Below are 19,046 nucleotides of genomic sequence, written 5' to 3'. Positions count from 1 at the left end.
GACTCTAGATTCGGGTCTCACAAAACTACCCAAAACTTCGTAACAATTAAGAATCCTCCGCTAGATCTCTCTCTATAGTGCCTAGATTTCTATTTACATGGATATCTGTCTATCCTATCTAATATTGTCCTCCATTTACAATATTTTTCTCCCATAATGTGTAATTGTAAGACAATTTCTCTAACTCTATTACTATTTTCTTTCCTTGTATTTTGAAATCTTCTGAGATTCCTTTCCATCCATGTGTGGTATACTGCAGCTGCAAAGGCACTTCCTAGTGTACTCCATTGAATGTTCCTGCTCCTTGTTTTTGTTGCAAGCCAGCCGACTTCGTCATGCCACTGGCCTATTTGTCTTTTAATACCAAACTAACCTAACAATTTTTGCCAGATAAACTTAGAGTAGGGACACTCGTGATCATGTGTCTCTTCTTCATCAGTAGTACCGAGGACACATGCAGTGGATATTAGGATCCGCCATTTGGTTAATCTGCCCATTGTAGCTAATCTCTGGTGAATTGCCATTCACAAGGTGAATTGATGTCGAGGCATAATGCCTTGTGCCATGAATAATGACTTCCAGGAAACCTTTGGAAATTGTAGCGGAGGATTCTTAACCACATGTAGTAGCGGACTAGCCAGTTTTTGGACTGGTAATTCAAAAATAGTCAGCGTTTGCAAAGTCATTAAAAAATAGCCATTATTTTGCTGCAACACGGACCGGTCCAGCATAATATACTGAAGATTGGTGCACATGTGTATGAACTTCCAGCATATTTTGCTGGAACTCCAACACGCGAAAAGTTCCAGCATAATATACTGGAGATTGGAACACCTGTGTATGAACTTCCAGTATATTATGCTGGACCGGTATATTATACTGGAATATTTTTCGGATTTTGGACAGTGTTTTCGTTCTGATTTATCTTTACATGAAAAATGGCTAAATTTCGATTACTTTTGAAACTGTGACTATTTTTTAATTACCAATTGTAAATCTGACTATTTTTGAATTTCTCCCACGTAACATAGTTCTGCAACCCATACTTTGGTATTTCCATTTTGATTACTTGAAAGGTGTGTGTATCGTTAATAGTAACGTCTGATGTCTTCAAGTCTCGTACAATTATTTGGTCTCATACAATTAAACAAACAACCAACTTGCTCAAATGTTAACAACATGACCTATACAATTAGAAGCAAAATAGTAAGAAAATAAGTATGCTATTTTTCGGGTATGCTATTTTTCGGGTGGCGGAGAAAGGGTTCCGGGAGGAGGTGCGGGTGGTGGTGGTCCATAAAACTGAGGAAGTGTGGCAGCTTCGCGGCGGCCTCGTGACCTACCAAAAAGGTAACAAGCAAGGGCCGTGATGAGGAAGAAGAGGATCAATGGAGGTGATATCAGAATCACGTAACCCATTGATTCAAGTTTTACTTCAACCTAAAATGCTTCTCTTTTCCTGCCAAAATAATTGCGCGCACACATTAAAACATTACTAAACATAACTACTCCGAAGCTCACGTTATATATACTAACAACATAAATTTTTACCAATATATTCTTAACAACTTACAATCTACTTCAAGTTACCAATCTATATTACAGTTTACGCACAATGCATTAATTTACTTTAATTTAAGTGCATTAGACATTGGTATGATAAGAGAGTTTCAGTGTGGTGATAAAGATATAACGGGTTAAATTCAAAAATAGTCAGATTTACGAGTGGTAGTTGAAAAATAGCTACGATTTCAAAAGTAATCGAAATTTAGCCACTTTTCATGTAAAGATAAATCTGAACGAAAATACTGTTCAAAATCCGAAAAATATTCCAGCATAATATACTGGACTTCCAGCATAATATACCGGAGTTCCAGCATAATATACTAGACTTCAAGCATAATATACCGGACTTCCAACATAATATACTAGTCCAGCATAATATGCTGGAAGTTCATACATAGGTGCTTCAATCTCTAGTATATTATGCTGGAACTTTCCGTGTGTTGGAGTTCCAACATAATATGCTGGAAGTTCATACACAGGTGCACTAATTTCCAATATATTATGCTGGAACTTTCCGTGCTGCAGCAAAATAGTGGTTATTTTTCAGTGACTTTGCAAACGCTGGCTATTTTTCAATTACCAGTCCGAAAACTGGCTAGCCCACGCTATTTTCACAGATATAACAGCTTGCTTCTCGAATCCATTCGAATCTTTTGGGCTCGATATTATAGGCTTACAGCAATTGTGTTTCCAGTTACAACCCTTGAAGAAATAGCCACTTGGAAGCCTCAAATATTGCCAAACTTTCAAGCTTACCAAAGTGGGTCATTTGTGTTATTGACCCAAAAGTGGCTAGTCCGCCAACAAACGGATTCCCTGGCATGATCGAACCTAGAGCTTGGACTTGACTCAATCAAAAGGAACGACTTAAATCCAAGACCCGAGTTTTCTCCTCACTCAGAGTTTTACTAACTTAACTTTTTTTAACTACTTACACAAAATCACTGGCATATATGTTGCGTACTTAAATATCTAGGTCATTTAAACTAAGTTTAGATAACATTACAAAAGAATTTAGAACTTAAAGTATCCCTATGTATATATATATAAAAAGAACAGAAGTCACCAGATTTCTCTAAATCCTTAATTCGCTACTGTTCAAGAGTAAAATCAAGGTATAATTATGGGTAGATTTAAAACTCAAGGCAGCTTGAACCAATAATTTACATGTGAACAGAATAATCTAATAAAATATTTAAACTATAGCCACCTAACTTCGCCAAGTCTTTAATCTTGTGTTGGTTTATGGTTTTAAAGCAATGATCTCCCAATTTGATATAAGCCAAATGAAAGGAAATTAAAGTAAAGAGAAACGTACCTCGTTCAGACAAGAAAACAAAACTTTTTGATGACCTAGTACTGAAACAAAAAAACTGAACTGTTTCTGAATCCTTAAAATCTGAAAAGAGGTGAATTCGAATAGTTGAGGTGTAGCTAGGTGTGTTTATTTGGGAAGGTTCGAGGATGATTAGGATGATGAGGTGTTTCAATGTAAAGGCTTTCAATACGAGTATATTACAGCTTTTCGTTTGTCCTTTATTTTTTCCTTTATTATTCTATTATTTATTATGTATAGGAATTTTTAATGCATATATAATATTTAAAACTTATTTATTAAAATTATCCTAATTTTATATATTACCCGTCCTAAATAATGATTACTTACAAATTATATACAATCAATTATTAGTGTCTTAAATTAGGGGATTTAATTATATTATTTTTCTTTTTTCTCTCCTATCCTCTTTCCCTATTCTCTGCCGTCTCTCTCCATATATAATCCATTATTAGTGCCTTAAATTAAGGAATTGAGTTACACCCTTTTTCTTTTTTTTTTCTCCTCTCCTCTTTCCTTATTTTTCTTCCGCATTAATTGCTTGTAAAATTAAGGTGAAATCTTTCTAGAGCAATAAGGAAATGTCAAAAAAAATCTACCGCCTTAATTGCTTTTAACAAAACTTGGCTCTATGAATTTTATAAGAATTTGCTTCCTTAATTGTCATCGTCATACACTGTTTAGTTTAACTTTGCTATTGTTTTATTTTCCCGATATTTATTTAGTAAAAATGGAATATTATTTTTATTTATTCTACCACTTACTAATAAAATAAAAAAAACTTAACGCGATAAATGATATTTTAAGTGACAGCAGCATCATACAAATTTGTATGGTACAACAACATATAAATTAAAAATAAATTTCGTACAAATTTGATATATCTACAACTACATATAAACTAAAAATAAATTTTATATAACTAATTATATAGTATAAAACTTATTAACTTATCTACAATTTTCATACATTATTTTTACCCAATTAAATACAACTACAACATCATACAACTTAAATATAATTTTTATATAATATGTCTTTTGTATGTATTTTGTATATGATTTGTATATATTTTGTATGTGGCGTGTTCTTTTTCATCTTTGAAATTTCAATCAAAACTTCCTCTCTTAATACAATGCTGATAGATATCAACAAATTTATGTAAATAGATAGTATTTATAACTTAAATATAAATTTTATTGAACGATTCATACACTATACAACTATTTTCAACTTTCATACAACATTCAAATAAAAAAAATATAACTACAACATAATACAATTTACATACAACTATAATACAACTTTAATACAATTTCGTAAGTATATTGTATGTCATGTGTTCTTCTTCTTCCAAATTTATTGATTGACAATTTTAATTCGAACATCAATTGTGTAACATGAAAGGAAATTGTTAGGTTAAAACTCTATAGTAAAACAATTGAAATGCATTGATAAATTTCATTAAAACTCTATACAACAAGAAAGCATAAAAAAGAGAACATCAAAGGAAGAAAAATTGGGGGGGGGGGGGGGGGGGGGAATAGGAGAGAGAGATGGAGAAATAACATATATTCCTTATTCAATTCCTAATATAAAGGGATACTCATTTAAAACTTATTTGTATATAATTGGTAGATTGTATATGACCATGTAATTAAGTTAAAACTTGATTAGAGAGGGTAATAAAATTTCATATATAGTATTGGAAGGTAAAAATTCCTAATATATGGTCATTTTGTTTATCCTTTCCTGTACTTGAGACAGTCTAGACTACTCCCTAAGCATTTCGGTTTTGGGTTGCGTATTGTTCAATTCACAACCGTAATAGGTACTTGTGTGGGAAAATTACGCGGACATCAAATATTTATATTGTATTTATTATTTTTAGATATACTTTCAATAAATTTATCATTCGTAGTTATATTTAAATTTTATAGCAAATTCATAAAATAAGAAATTAATTATTTTGAAATGAAATAAGAGAACAACAATTTCTTGTAGCTTAGTTGGTTAGATGGCTTGCTTTGTAAGAGAAAGTCTTGGGCTTGACTCTCATCAAGAGTATTTTTTTAAATGTATTTCGCCTTAGTTAACGAATACAAGTGATACATGCTAGTAAAAATTAAACAGTAACTGCGAATAATAATTAAGCAAACTATAGTGACTAAGTTCTAAACTGTAATGCCTAATGAAAATTCCTCTACTTGTTTCGCTTTCGATTTTTTAAAACTTTGTACTCAATTGAACTAAAATGCAAAAATTAAAACGGAAGAAGTATCCATTTTTTTAGTACAACATATTTGCATAATTCACCTTTACCACGATCAAAAACAAGACTAATAGATATCAATCAAATTTTACTAGGAAGCGGGAAGATTCTCAATTTTTCAGTTTCAATTCACATCTATGTTCTATAAGCAAAGATTCCGATAAATGATAACAACCCCTGTCGCTTAGCTTAATTAACCATATAGAAAATAAGATTTAAACTCAATTTGAAATCCTTACTATCTTATAGGGGTGCAAACAAAATTTTACATTGATAGCTAAAAAGATTGAAAACTTAAAAATAAAGTGTATGTATCTTTCAATGGTATAAAGTCTTTTGAAAAAAACCGTGCGAGTTTGGCTCAAAGCAAATAATATTATACTATGTTAAAAGTATCTTTGGACATATTTAACCTAACAACTAGTATCAGAGCCCAGATTCAATAGGACATGACGAGTATGACGATGACAGAGTGATAGCGTAGAGCTCTGTTGGCACATATTGAATCTTGAAAATTAACTTGTGCGAGCTTGACCCAAAGCGAATAACATCACGCCATATTAAACGTATTTTTGAACCGATTTTGATGAACATTCAGCGAGTACTTGTGTCGACGTACTCTTATTTAGGATAGCCTACCCTTGGGTCATGTAATGAAATACAGTATAAACTTTGTCTTATAATACGAACTCCTAAAGTCCTCAAGTAAATTAATTTAATATATACTACAACAAATGTGATATTTAGCTACGAAATTTATAGCTCCAACATAAAATTTATCACTAATTGTTAACTTTTTGTGACAAAAATTACTTCTTGTGTCTAAATACACAAGTCACTTACTTTTAGTGACGAAACAAAAACTTTTGTAGCAAAGTTTTGTCCACTAAAGTTTCCCACCAAAAAAATGAGTTGGCGCCATTTAATGAAAAATATTTAGCTACAAAGATAATGATATTAATGAAAAAAGAAATTGTCATTGACGTTGTATACCATTTGTGACGAAATATCTTTTGTCTTAATAATACCTAAATTTAGATACGAAAAAGTTTCGTCACAAAAAAAAATGTTAAAATAGCAACAATTAAAAATTTGTACCTAATAATGCGAATTTCAGCTACAAAATATTGTTACTTATTTGTGACCATAGTTTTTGTCACTAATAAGGTAGATAATTTGTGACGATCATTCTGTTGTCCCTATATAATACGTAGTTTAGCCACGATGAAGTTTTGTCTTAAAATATAGTGTCTAGCTACAACTAAACATTCGTCACAAATCACTCATTTTTGTGATAAATATTAGATTTCATATTTGGATGTACTATTTAGGGATGATATTCAAAATTTAATAACAAACTTTTTCTAATACGATTTCCCACCAAAAAAATATTAAACACTATTTACAGAACAATATTTAGCTACAAAAATGAAATTGCTGATCACACATTATTTTATCGTTGACCTTGTGTACGATTTGTGACAAAAATAAAAATATTTGTCTCAAGTTGTTAAAATTACATTCAGAAAAAAGGTTAGTAACCACAAATTGGTTCTTGAATAATGATAATTAGAATTTATAGTTAAATTGCGCAATTTTTAGCCATAAAAAATCTTGTACCTATTTGTGGTGATAATTGTTGATATTATTTTCTAAACATTTTGGGGGAATGATTGCATTGTTTCTCAGAAATATGGAATTTATATTTTATTGTCACAAAATTATGTGTTTAATTTGACTACAACTAGAATCTCTAACACTATAAAAGTAGAAAAAATATTCAAATATGCTACTAAACTTTGAGAAAGACCCAAATATACTGTGTCAATAATTGAATACTCCATATCGTTACATGATTGGTTTAAATATACCCTTCAGTAATAGCTTCCAAACACGCGATATATATATATATATATATATATATATATATATATATATATATATATATATATATATATATATATTTTGCAATGGATGGGAAAAGACTCAAAATTGACTTTAAACTGGGATAGAGTACAAACAGTTTAACATATAACGATATATAGTCGAATCTCTCTTTCACCTTACGTTCGAGGAAAATACACTTGTGCATTACACAAGACACCACAATTACTAGTTTCATTCTTATAAATACACTATCAAAAAATAGGGTACAACTAGATAGAATTAACCTCTAGGATAGATTATACGCTTTGAGCAAAAGGTTTCATTTTTCCTCCCTGTATCTATTTGTCTTTTGGGAGGAAAGGGCGACTGTATTAACGGAGTCAGAATTTTCACTAAATATTTTTTTTTTAAAAGTAAACACGAGACGAAATCAAGAGAATTCAACAGCTAATACATATATATAAAATTCTTTTTGATCTTATATATATAGTGTAATTTTCTGACTATCTGAACCGTCTTTCGCAGCCCTAACTCCGCCCATGTTGCTAAATGGTCCAACAATCAATCTTAAACAGTGATTCTTTGACTTTCTGTGCCAAACAATCACCAGCGGCCCCGAGATCTTCCAAACAGGAAACAAGCAATGGCTACGATCAATACCAATATGACCAAAGGCAACGATATCACTATTACATGCATCTTCTTCTTCTATTATTGCAATTTCTGCTTCTCTCTCTTTAAGTAGTGGTGCGATTTCTCTCCTCCTGCATTGACACGAAAACATAATTTTCAAGAAACAAGTGCTATTAGTATTATTGCTTTTTTATTGAAGATGGGAGGGTAGCCCGGTACATTAAGTTCCTTCCATGTGCAGAGTCCGTAGAATGACTGGACCATAGAGGTCTATTGTACGCAATCTTATTTTGTATTTATGCAAGAGATTATTTTTACGGCTCGAACCCGTGACCTCCTGGTCACATAATAACAATTTTACCAGTTACGTCAAGACTCCCCTTCCTATTGAAGATGAGAACATTGTTAATTGAGAGATGTTATAAGTACCATTGACCCAATCTAATTTATGTGACACCGTTTGGATTTCGAGCTGAGTCAATTAAGTTTTTCTTTGACCATAATTTTTAAATATTTTTTTATATATTTTAAATTATTAATTATTGTGACTTATAGTAATTTATAAGTAATCTTTAAATATGTATATTTTATTTTTAAAAACTAAAAGAATTATGTCTGAATCCATATATATAAATTTAGTAAGTTTCACCTTGAAATCCAGATGTTACCGCATAAATTGGGAAAAAGGAAGTATTAAAATCATTAACATGTTTACTTTACACAGTTCATGTGATATTTCTCTCCATATCTCCAATATATCTTAATCTAAGATATAAGGAAAAAAATAAAACAAAAAAAGATTCTTTCTTTCCCACCCCCCAAAACCCAAGCCAAAACCTCATATGTCAAGACTAGCCCTAGTCACGACAATTGTAAATTATTTTTTTTATTGCAATTTATGTGACGCTCTTTACTTTTTAATCAATCTAATAAAGAATGATACATATAATTTAACTTTAAATTTATCTTTTCATCCTTAATAAAATAATATCTAACCACATAAATTTCTATAATTTCCATAGACAAAGAAGAAATGAATACATACCTTAGCAAAACTACAAAGCCAAAACGCACATAAACAGAGAGGAGGGAGAGTTTGAGAAGCTTGGAGGCAAAGGCTGAAACTTTGCAGAGAGAAATGAGGAGTGGAAAGTGATATATGCATTTAGCAGACAGAAAAGGAGGAATAAAAAGACAAACAAAAGTGATATGCAGACAAAGTACAAAACACACGATGCTAGCAACTTTCTACGTGTATGCTGTTGGACGAAGTTTCTTCCTTGTCACTTCAATCGCCCCAAAAAATGACTGCAACAATTTCTTTTCTTTTACTTTAAAATATCTAACGATTAATTAAATCTATACCGAACAAATAAACTTATTAAAGGGAATATATTCTTCAAATTGTTATAAAATAAAGATAAGTATAGAAAGAAACTGATATATTATTCAATTTCAATCTAAGGTACATAATGAACTGAAATCTCCTCTATTTATAGAAAAAAAGATGATGTTGTGTAAGCTGCTACTGCAAGTTGCTGTGTAAGTTGCTTGTAAGTTGTTATTGTACCATATATAGATAATCTTCTACCGAGGTAATATTTATCCATAACGGAGTACCGAAATGATAAGCTCATTGTACCATATATAGATAATCTTCTACCAGTGATAATATTTATCCATAACGGAGTACCGAAAGGATAAGTTTCTTCATAAAACTTATTTCCAATAGAGTACTAAATAGATAAACATATTTACGGTTAAGTCCCATATGGATAAGTTTCTTCAGGAAGCTTATTTATAACGGAACACTAAATGAACATCCATAATATAATATATTTATAACACTCCCCCTTGGATGTTCATTAAAAGATAATGTGCCTCATTAAAACCTTACGAGGAAAAACTCCGTGAGAAAAAAAAATCCTAGTGAAGGAAAAAGAGTACACATATTTAATAATACGCATAACTAGTTATCTCATTAAAAATCTTATAAGGAAAACCATATGGGAAAAAGAGTATAGCGCATATTTTACTCCCCTGATAAAAATCTTGTTTCAAATATTTGAGTCTCCGCATTCCAATCTTGTATCTTCTTCTCAAAAGTTGAAGCTGGCAAAGATTTAGTGAATAAATCTGTCGGATTGTCACTTGAACAGATTTGTTGTACATCAATGTCACCATTTTTCTGAAGATCATGTGTGTAGAATAATTTTGGTGAAATGTACTTCGTTCTAGCTCCTTTTATAAATCCTCCCTTTAGTTGGGCTATGCATGCAACATTGTCTTCGTATAAAATTGTGGATCTTTTATCACATTCCAAATCACATTTTCCTTGAATAAAATGAATCATTGATCTCAACCATATGCATTCCCTACTTGTTTCATGAATAGCTATTATCTCGGTATGATTTGAAAAAGTAACAACAATAGATTGCTTTGTGGAGCACCATGATATGACAGTACCTCCATATATAAACACGTACCCGATTTGAGATCGAGCTTTATGTGGATCAGATAAATAACTTGCATCTGCATAACCAACAAGATCTCCACTACCTTTGTCAGAATAAAATAAACTCATATCAAGAGTTCCCTTTAAATATCGCAACATATACTTAATCCAGTTCCAATGTCTCCGTGTGGAGAAGAGCTATATCTTGCTAGTAAATTAACAGAAAATGCTATGTCAGGCCTTGTAGCATTAGCAAGATGCATAAGTGCACCAATTGCACTAAGATAAGGTATTTCGGGACCAAAGAGTTCCTCATCCTCTTCTGGAGGTTGGAACAGATCCTTATTCACTTCAAGTGACCGAACAACCATTGGTGTACTCAATGGGTGCGCTTTGTCCATGTAAAAGCATTTTAAGACCTTTTTTGTATAAGCAGATTGATGGATAAAGATCTCGTCTGCTAAATGTTCAATTTGCAGACCAAGATAAAGTTTTGTCTTTCCAAGATCTTTCATCTCAAATTCTTTCTTAAGATATTCAGTTTCCTTTTCGAGCTCTTCTGGAGTTCTAACAAGATTTATGTCATCAACATAAACAGCAAGTATAACAAATTCTGATGTCATTTTCTTTATAAAAATACATGGACAAATAACATCATTTATATAACCCTCTATCAGCAAATATTCACTAAGGCAATTATACCACATACGCCCAAATTGCTTTAAGCCATACAAAGATCTTGTAATCTGATTGAATACATTTCTCGAGATTTTGAATATGCTTCAGGCATTTTAAATCCTTCAGGGATTTTCATATGAATTTCATTATCAAGTGAACCATACAAATAAGCTGTAACTACATCTATTAGATGTATTTCAAGCTTTTCATGTAGTGCTAAACTGATGAGATATCAAAATGTTATGGCATCCATAACTGGTGAATATGTTTTATCAAAATCGACTCCAGGTCGTTGTGAGAATCCTTGTGCGACAAGGCATGCTTTGTATCTTTCAATTTCATTTTCATCATTCCTTTTTCGCACAAAAACCCATTTATGACCAATTGATTTTATACCAGCAGGTGTTTGGACTACTGGTCCAAAGACGTCTCTTTTAGCAAGTGCGTTCAATTGTGATTGAATTGCCTCTTGCCATTTTGGCCAATCAGATCTTTGTCGACGTTCTGCAATAGATCGGGGTTCAAGATCCTCGCTATCTTGCATAATGTTAAGTATAATATTATATGCAAAAATATTATCCACCACTATTTTTGATCGATTTAAATTAATCTCATCACTAGTAGAACTTATTAAAAGATTCTCACTCACTTGAGTCTCGGGTTCATTGATTTCTTCAGGAATCTCTGAACTAATCAGATCTTGGGTCTCTTCAGGAGATCCCTTCATAGTATCATTTTGACCATTTGTCGATTTTCCTTTTCGAGGATTTCGATCCTTAGAACCCAAAGGCCTACCACGCTTCAGGAGTGCTTTAGGTTCACTAGCTCTCATGCTAGTATATGGTCCTGCTGAGACATCAATTCAGATAGGCACATACTCTGCAGGGATATGTGACTTAGTTATCCTCTTCAAATCAGTAAATGCGTTTACCATTTGATTTGCTATATTTTGTAAATGGATGATCTTCTAGACCTCTTGATTACATATAGGGGTACGTGGATCAAAATGAGATAATGATGAAACTTTCCACATAATTTCTCTTTTGATTTCCTTTTTCTCTCCCCCTAATTGTGGGAAATTTATTTCATCAAACCGACAATCTGCAAATCGAGAAGTAAATAAATATCATATCAATGGTTCAAGATAGCAAATAATAAAGGATGATTCATGTCACGGCCCAAAATCCCACCACAGGCGTCGTGATGGCACATAATCTCTAAGACTAGGTAAACCGATTTCAATTATCTTTTGAAGCCATTTTTTTTTTAATAAATAATCAAAACTGACAGCGGAACAAATATGAATATACAACCTCCCAAGACCGGTAGTACTGAATCACGAACTCTAACTGAATACATGGAATGATCACGAGGACCGAATATACAATACTGTTTGATTACGAGTTAACAATACAATGAAATGAAAAGACTCCAAGGGACTGCGACGACCCAGCAGCTCTACCTTGAATCCTTACGATCCCGCTTTAACTCTGCTCAAGTCCGTTATCTTCAATACCTGGCTCTGTACAAAATGTGCAGAAGTGTAGTATGAGTACGTCACGGTCGGTACCTAGTAAGTATCAAGACTAACCTCCATGGAGTAGAGACTAAGTACAGTCAAGACACTCACTAGCCTAATAATTTGTGCAATATAATATACAAAATAATAAGAAACAAATAATAATAAGGGCAGGATAAAGCAACCAGTTATTTGCACAACAGACAACAAGAATACAATTAATATCACTCAATAATTAATAAACACAATTACACCCAATTAAATAAAGTCTTTCAAATAAATGTCTTTCACATATAATTCTTTCATATAATACTTTCTAAATAAAAATCCTTCCAAATAAATATTTTGAATATAATTCTTTCAATTAAAAAGTCACCATAATCATAAAAATACGGGTCTCAGCCCATTTTCATATTTTTTGTAAACACGGGTCTCAACCCATTTTCATATTTCCACGGCACCTCGTGCCCATAATTAAATCATCATATTTCTCCGGCACCTCGTGCCCTCATTTCATCTCACAACTGCACGGACAATTCGCGTGCCAAATATTATTACCACTTCATCACAGCACCTCGTGCCCACATTTCATATCACAACTGCACGGACAATTCACGTGCCAAATATCATTACCACTTCATCACAGCACCGCGTGCCCACATTTCATATCACAACTGCACGGACAATTCACGTGCCAAATATCATCATTATTTACTCACGGCAACTGGTGCCCACATTTCACTTTATAATCTGCCTGGCAATAGCCATAGGTTCTCAATTTCAACATAACACAGATTGTTATCAATTTACTATCAAAAAGACCAATTGCACAAGACATAAAAATAAACACAAGAAAAATCACAACATTACATAAAAATCATCAACACCACAACCCCACATCATCACATATCGTCCCTGACAATAGCCACCCTTATCGCTCTTATTGCCACCCTTATCACTCTTATAGCCACCCTTATCGCTCCGCCCAAACAATATCAATAGCCACCCTTATAGCTCCTATTGTCACCATTATCGCTCCTATAGCCACCCTTATCGCTCCGCCCAGACAATATTCCAACAAAATACAATAACAGTGAAATGCCACCCTTATAACCAAATAATATCAACGGTGAAATGCCACCCTTATCTCCCCAAAAAAATAACTCACACAACACAACAATTTACACGGAAAATTATCACAACATAACAAAATCAGTTCATATCACAATTTTTCCAATGGCCACAACAAAATTCCAAAGCTACAACCAAGTCAATTAATTTCACAACAAATAGCCAAAAGCTCCACACAATGTGTACAACACCCAAAAATAATCAATAGAGATAGAAAGTACTCAACATAAAGTGAAGTCTTCATTAAATTCAAATTTTTAATAATTATATAAACACCTCTTCTTAAGCTCATTTAATTAATTATTTGCAGAGGAAAAATCCATAATGAAATTAAATTCCAATAATTATCAAACCAACAAATTCATGAATTACATAAATAATCAAGTAACAATCACATCAAATTGTCATATAACAACAAATTCAACAACAACAAGGATTTAGGCACGACAAATAGATGATTAAATATATACCAATAATTATCCAATTTATCAGACACAATATGCTCTAAACTTTAACTCAATAAAATTTACACATATAAGCCGAGTACGTACTCGTCACCTCGCATACACGGCTTTTTCACATTTTACAAATGGCACATAAGACTCGATGCCTAAGGGGTAATTCCCCACTCGAGGTTAAGCAAGACACTTACCTCGTTTTGCAACCAATTTCAGGATTCCAATAAACCTTTTCCTCGTGAATTCGTGTCCGAAAGCTCCAAATCTAGTCACAAACTATTCAATATACTCAACATGAATCGTAGGAATTAATTCCATATGAGAATACAAATTTTCCAACAAAATCCGAAATTTAACTCAAAAATTGCACGTGGGGCCCATGTCTCGGAATCCGATAAAACTCATAAAATCCGACAACCCATTCAATTATGAGTACACCTATACTAATTTTATCAAATTACGATATCGGATTGACCTTCAAATCTTCATTTTATATTTTTTGGAAGATTTTACAAAAATCTGATTTTGCTTCCATAAATTCACGGATTCATGATGTAAATGAGTATGGAATCATAAAATATAATCAATATAGGATAAGGAATACTTACCCCAATGTTTACCCGTGAAAATCGCCCAAACCGAGCTCCCCAACTATTTTTATGTCAAAAATGGCCAAACAACCCGTTTATAGAGCCTCTGGTATTTTCGAGCGTCACAGGTAGCGTGGGGCGCTGCCTGTGGCGCTATTTCCAGTACCCTTAAATATCCCAGCGCCAGGGCTAGCGCCCCACGCTACACTGGGCGCTCGCGGTGACGGAAAATCTCTTTCGATACGGAAATGGGCATAACTCTCTCATACGATGTCTGAATTCGACGATTCTTTTTGCTATGGCTCCAAAATTTCAAAATGGATCTAATGCTTCAATCAAAACTGAATTTGGATCGCATTTTCCTAATGGGATACCACGTATTCTTGAATAATCGATGTCGAAATATAACAAATCCAGTCCGATTGACCTCAAATTTCGCATACAAGTCATAATACATCATATGAAGCTATTCGAGACTTCAAATAGTAGAGAGGAGAGTAATTAATCAAAATGACAAGACGGGTCGTTACATTCTCCCTCACTTAAACATGCGTTCGTCCTCGAATGTGTCAAGAGTTGTTTTCCAAGCCATCAAATCACTATTACATCTTACCACGCACATACCCGGAGGTGATCCCACGTCACCCTATTCAACATAAGCCCGACAACACCATCTCAATTGAGATTATTCCTTTTACCCATATTTGTAAAATTTAAGACCAAATTTATTACACTCCAAACATTTTCAAAAGTCCGATTTTCACATCAACGCACGGTATTAGTCTCAACTGGATATAGCAACTCTTGCCTATACACACATCAACTTTCTTAATAAAGCTTAAGTACTTCAAAATTTTCCGAGGTGTTACATTCTCCCCCACTTAAGATTCTTCACCCTTGAATGAGAAGTAGAGTCCGCCCTCAAACATATAACATAACTTATCTCTTCTTTCGCACATCTCAATCCCCCAAATTTTACTATCTCCCAAATTTTTCAGAAATTTCGGCAGAGTCTCCCTTGTAATTGGGCCTATTCACCTGCCAGAGTAACACCAAAATAACTCCTAACAGCACCTCCACAACCCAACAAAACACCACAAGGTATATATCCATAACACTAATCTCAGCATTACAAGCATTGTATTAACATAATGATATCAGGACATGAAGCACATCATATGTATGCTCCTCACCACATCTCTGGTCTTAAAAGTTGTTCATAATTAATTCCAGCATCATCAATTATTCTCATATTAACCAACACCTCGTTTCAAATTTTTACAATACTGACAACAGAATGTGAGGCATGAAGACCTCATAACTATTCACACGACTTAACGAGTCATATTTAAAGCCATCTGGGCACTCACCTCGTAGGCTAAAGCTCAATTATTACAGCATAATTATGGCATAGAAACACATAAAAGAATTATCACATAAGCCTATCAGGCATAACTCCCTATTAGTACCATAGTACAAATTTAACTTCACAAAGGGAGAATTTAAACTCATAAAATTTCACCACAAGGACCTCGTCCTTATATAACTTCCATCACGGCTCGTAGTCCAGTTTAAATATTTCACATCATAAAAAAAATGCGAGGATCTCGTCTTCTACTCCGAATCACAAGTACTTTGCACATTGTGCCAACTGAATTTTTCAATTTTCTTTCTTTCCACTTTTCAATATATTTTGTAAACAGTTTTCACAACACATAATGAACCCTTCATTCCAATAGGGCATAAAATTCATAAAATTGAAATCAATTATTCCGAAATCACATCAAAACCACTGTGGTGAGTAATAAAAAGTCACGTTTGGACTCATATCCCACAATAATGTGCAAAACAAAATTGATACACGCGGGCTAACACCATAAAATCTCCCAACAGGGATAAACACATAAGTGGTTCACAAAATTACGATGGTCGCCCAAAAGTGGAGCATAATAGGAGGACTCGTCTCGATATCTAGAACTGAATCGAATTAAGGAGAATTATCCCTTAATGAAAAATAAGGATCGTACCTATAACAACACCATCTGGTGTATCGACCTCAGCCAAATTATTGCAACTGGCTGTGCACGTGGGGTAGTAACTGCATTGGGGCCCATAGCCTGAGTGTTCTGATGAAATTCACCCCTCCCAAGTCTGGGACAATTTCTCATAATGTGCCGAGTATCACCATACTCATAACAACCCCTCTGAGGTTGCGGCTGCTCGTACTGAATCTGTGCCGGATAACTGGAATAATCACTGTAAGAATCTCGTGTCGGTGGTGCACTGTAAACTGGAGCACCCCGAGTAATCTGATGTGCGGACTGAGCTGATCGGCTGCTCGAGCCTCCGCTATAATGGGTTCTAGCTGAAGAGTAAAATCCACTGAACCCTCCAGATCTTCGAGACATTTTGGCCTTCTTAGACTCCCTTTCCTCGCCTAAAACACCCTCAATCTTCCTTGCAATCTCCACTACTTGTTGAAATGGAGGATCAGTTTGCAACTCTCGAGCCATACATATTTGAATATCATATTCGAGCCCCTTAATGAATCTACGGGTCCGCTCTTTGATTGTAGGAACCAAGATAGGTGCATGACGGGCTAACTCATTGAACCTTATAGCATATTCTGACACTGTCATAGTGCCCTGACGCAACCGTTCAAACTCTGCGCGCCACGCATCTCTGAGAGTCTGGGGAACAAACTCTTTCAAGAACATTTCCGAAAATCGAGCCCAAGTTGGTGGTGTGGCATCGGCTGGTCTACCATCTTCATAGATTTTCCACCACCGATACGCTGCGCCTGACAGTTAAAATGTAGTAAAGGCAACTCCGCTCACCTCCACAATACCCATGGTGCGGAGAATACGGTGACAATTTTCTAGAAATTCTTGGGCATCCTCTGTAGTTGTGCCACTGAAAGTTGGTGGATCGTATTTCTTAAACCTTTCAAGTCTCCTTTGTTCTTCTTCTGATGCCTCGGGCATGACCTTACGCCGAATCGGAATAACAGGTTGTACCGGTACTACACCCGGAACCTGACCAACGTGAACCTGCTGCTCTGGAGTTGTGATAGGAGTCTGAGCTACTCCCCCAATCTGTGGAATGTTTGGTGCAGCAGAGGTAAATCCCACCTGAGTTAATGTACCAAACATACTCAGGAACTGTGCCAAAGTCTCCTGAAGTCCGGGGGTAACAACAGGTGTTTCTGGCACCTGTCCCCCAACTGGAGCTACTGGTGGCTCCCCAACTGTTGTTTTTATAGGTGTTCTAATTGTAGCACGTGCCCTTCCTCGGCCTCTACCTCGGCCTCTACCTCGGCTCCGGTCTCTTGTAGCCCTAGCAGTATGTGCGGATGCCTGCTCAGCTAACCCAGCAGTACGTGTCCTCACCATCTGTGAGAGAATGGAGATACAAAGTTTCAAATTCCAAATTCAACAAATTTCGCACGATAGGAATGAAAGAAATGGAAATTTCCTAACAGTTCTGTAACCTCTCGAAGATAAGTACAGACGTCTTCGTACCGATCCGCAAGACTCTACTAGACTCGTTCGTGACTCGTAGAACCTATGAACCTAGAGCTCTGATACCAACTTGTCACGACCCAAAATCCCACCACAGGCGTCGTGATGGCACCTAATCTCTAAGACTAGGTAAGCCGACTTTAATTACCTTTTGAAGCCAATTTTTTTAATAATAAATAATCAAAACTGACAGCGGAACAAATATGAATATACAACCTCCCAAGACTGGTAGTACTGAGTCACGAACTCTACCTGAATACATGGAATGATCACGAGGACCGAATATACAATACTCTTTGATTACAAGTTAACAGTACAATGAAATGAAAAGACTCCAGGGGACTGCGACGACCTAGCAGCTCTACCTTGAATCCTTACGATCCCGCTTTAACTCTGCTCAAATCTGTTATCTTCAATACCTGGCTCTGCACAAAATGTGCAGAAGTGTAGTATGAGTACGCCACGGTTGGTACCTAGTAAGTATCAAGACTAACCTCCATGGAGTAGAGACGAGGTACAGTCAAGACACTCACTAGCCTAATAATATGTGTAATATAATGTACAAAATAATAGGAAATAAATAATAATAATAATAATAATAATAAGGGCAGGATAAAGCAACCAAATATTTGCACAACAGACAACAAGAATACAATTAATATCACTCAACAATTAATAAACATAATTACACCCAATTAAATAAAGTCTTTCAAATAAATGTCTTTCACATATAATTCTTTCATATAATACTTTCTAAATAAAAATCCTTCCAAATGAATATTTTGAATATAATTCTTTCAATTAAAAAGTCACCATAATCATAAAAATACGGGTCTCAACCCATTTTCATATTTTTTGTAAACACGGGTCTCAGCCCATTTTTATATTTCCACGGCACCTCGTGCCCATAATTAAATCATCATATTTTTCCGGCACCTTGTGCCCTCATTTCATCTCACAACTGCACGGACAATTCGCGTGCCAAATATTATTACCACTT

General features: G+C 34.4%; 2 long non-coding RNA genes across 2 annotated transcripts; both read right to left on the bottom strand.

Moving 5' to 3' along the window:
• Positions 1 to 1,069: 1,069 nt before the first annotated feature.
• LOC104119304 (uncharacterized) lies at positions 1,070 to 3,081 on the bottom strand. The gene is made up of 2 exons (XR_691400.4): positions 2,885 to 3,081; positions 1,070 to 1,459 (listed from the first exon to the last, which is right to left on the bottom strand). It is a non-coding gene; the product is annotated as an uncharacterized lncRNA (long non-coding RNA).
• A 4,202-nt stretch (positions 3,082 to 7,283) lies between these two features.
• On the bottom strand, positions 7,284 to 8,951 carry LOC104119306 (uncharacterized). Its single transcript, XR_011409937.1, has 2 exons — positions 8,740 to 8,951; positions 7,284 to 7,825 (listed from the first exon to the last, which is right to left on the bottom strand). It is a non-coding gene; the product is annotated as an uncharacterized lncRNA (long non-coding RNA).
• Positions 8,952 to 19,046: the final 10,095 nt, after the last annotated feature.

Source organism: Nicotiana tomentosiformis, chromosome 7, assembly GCF_000390325.3.
Source record: "Nicotiana tomentosiformis chromosome 7, ASM39032v3, whole genome shotgun sequence".
NCBI lineage: Eukaryota > Viridiplantae > Streptophyta > Magnoliopsida > Solanales > Solanaceae > Nicotiana > Nicotiana tomentosiformis.
Note: the sequence above shows the minus strand (reverse complement) of the source record. Positions and strands in the feature narration are given on the sequence as shown.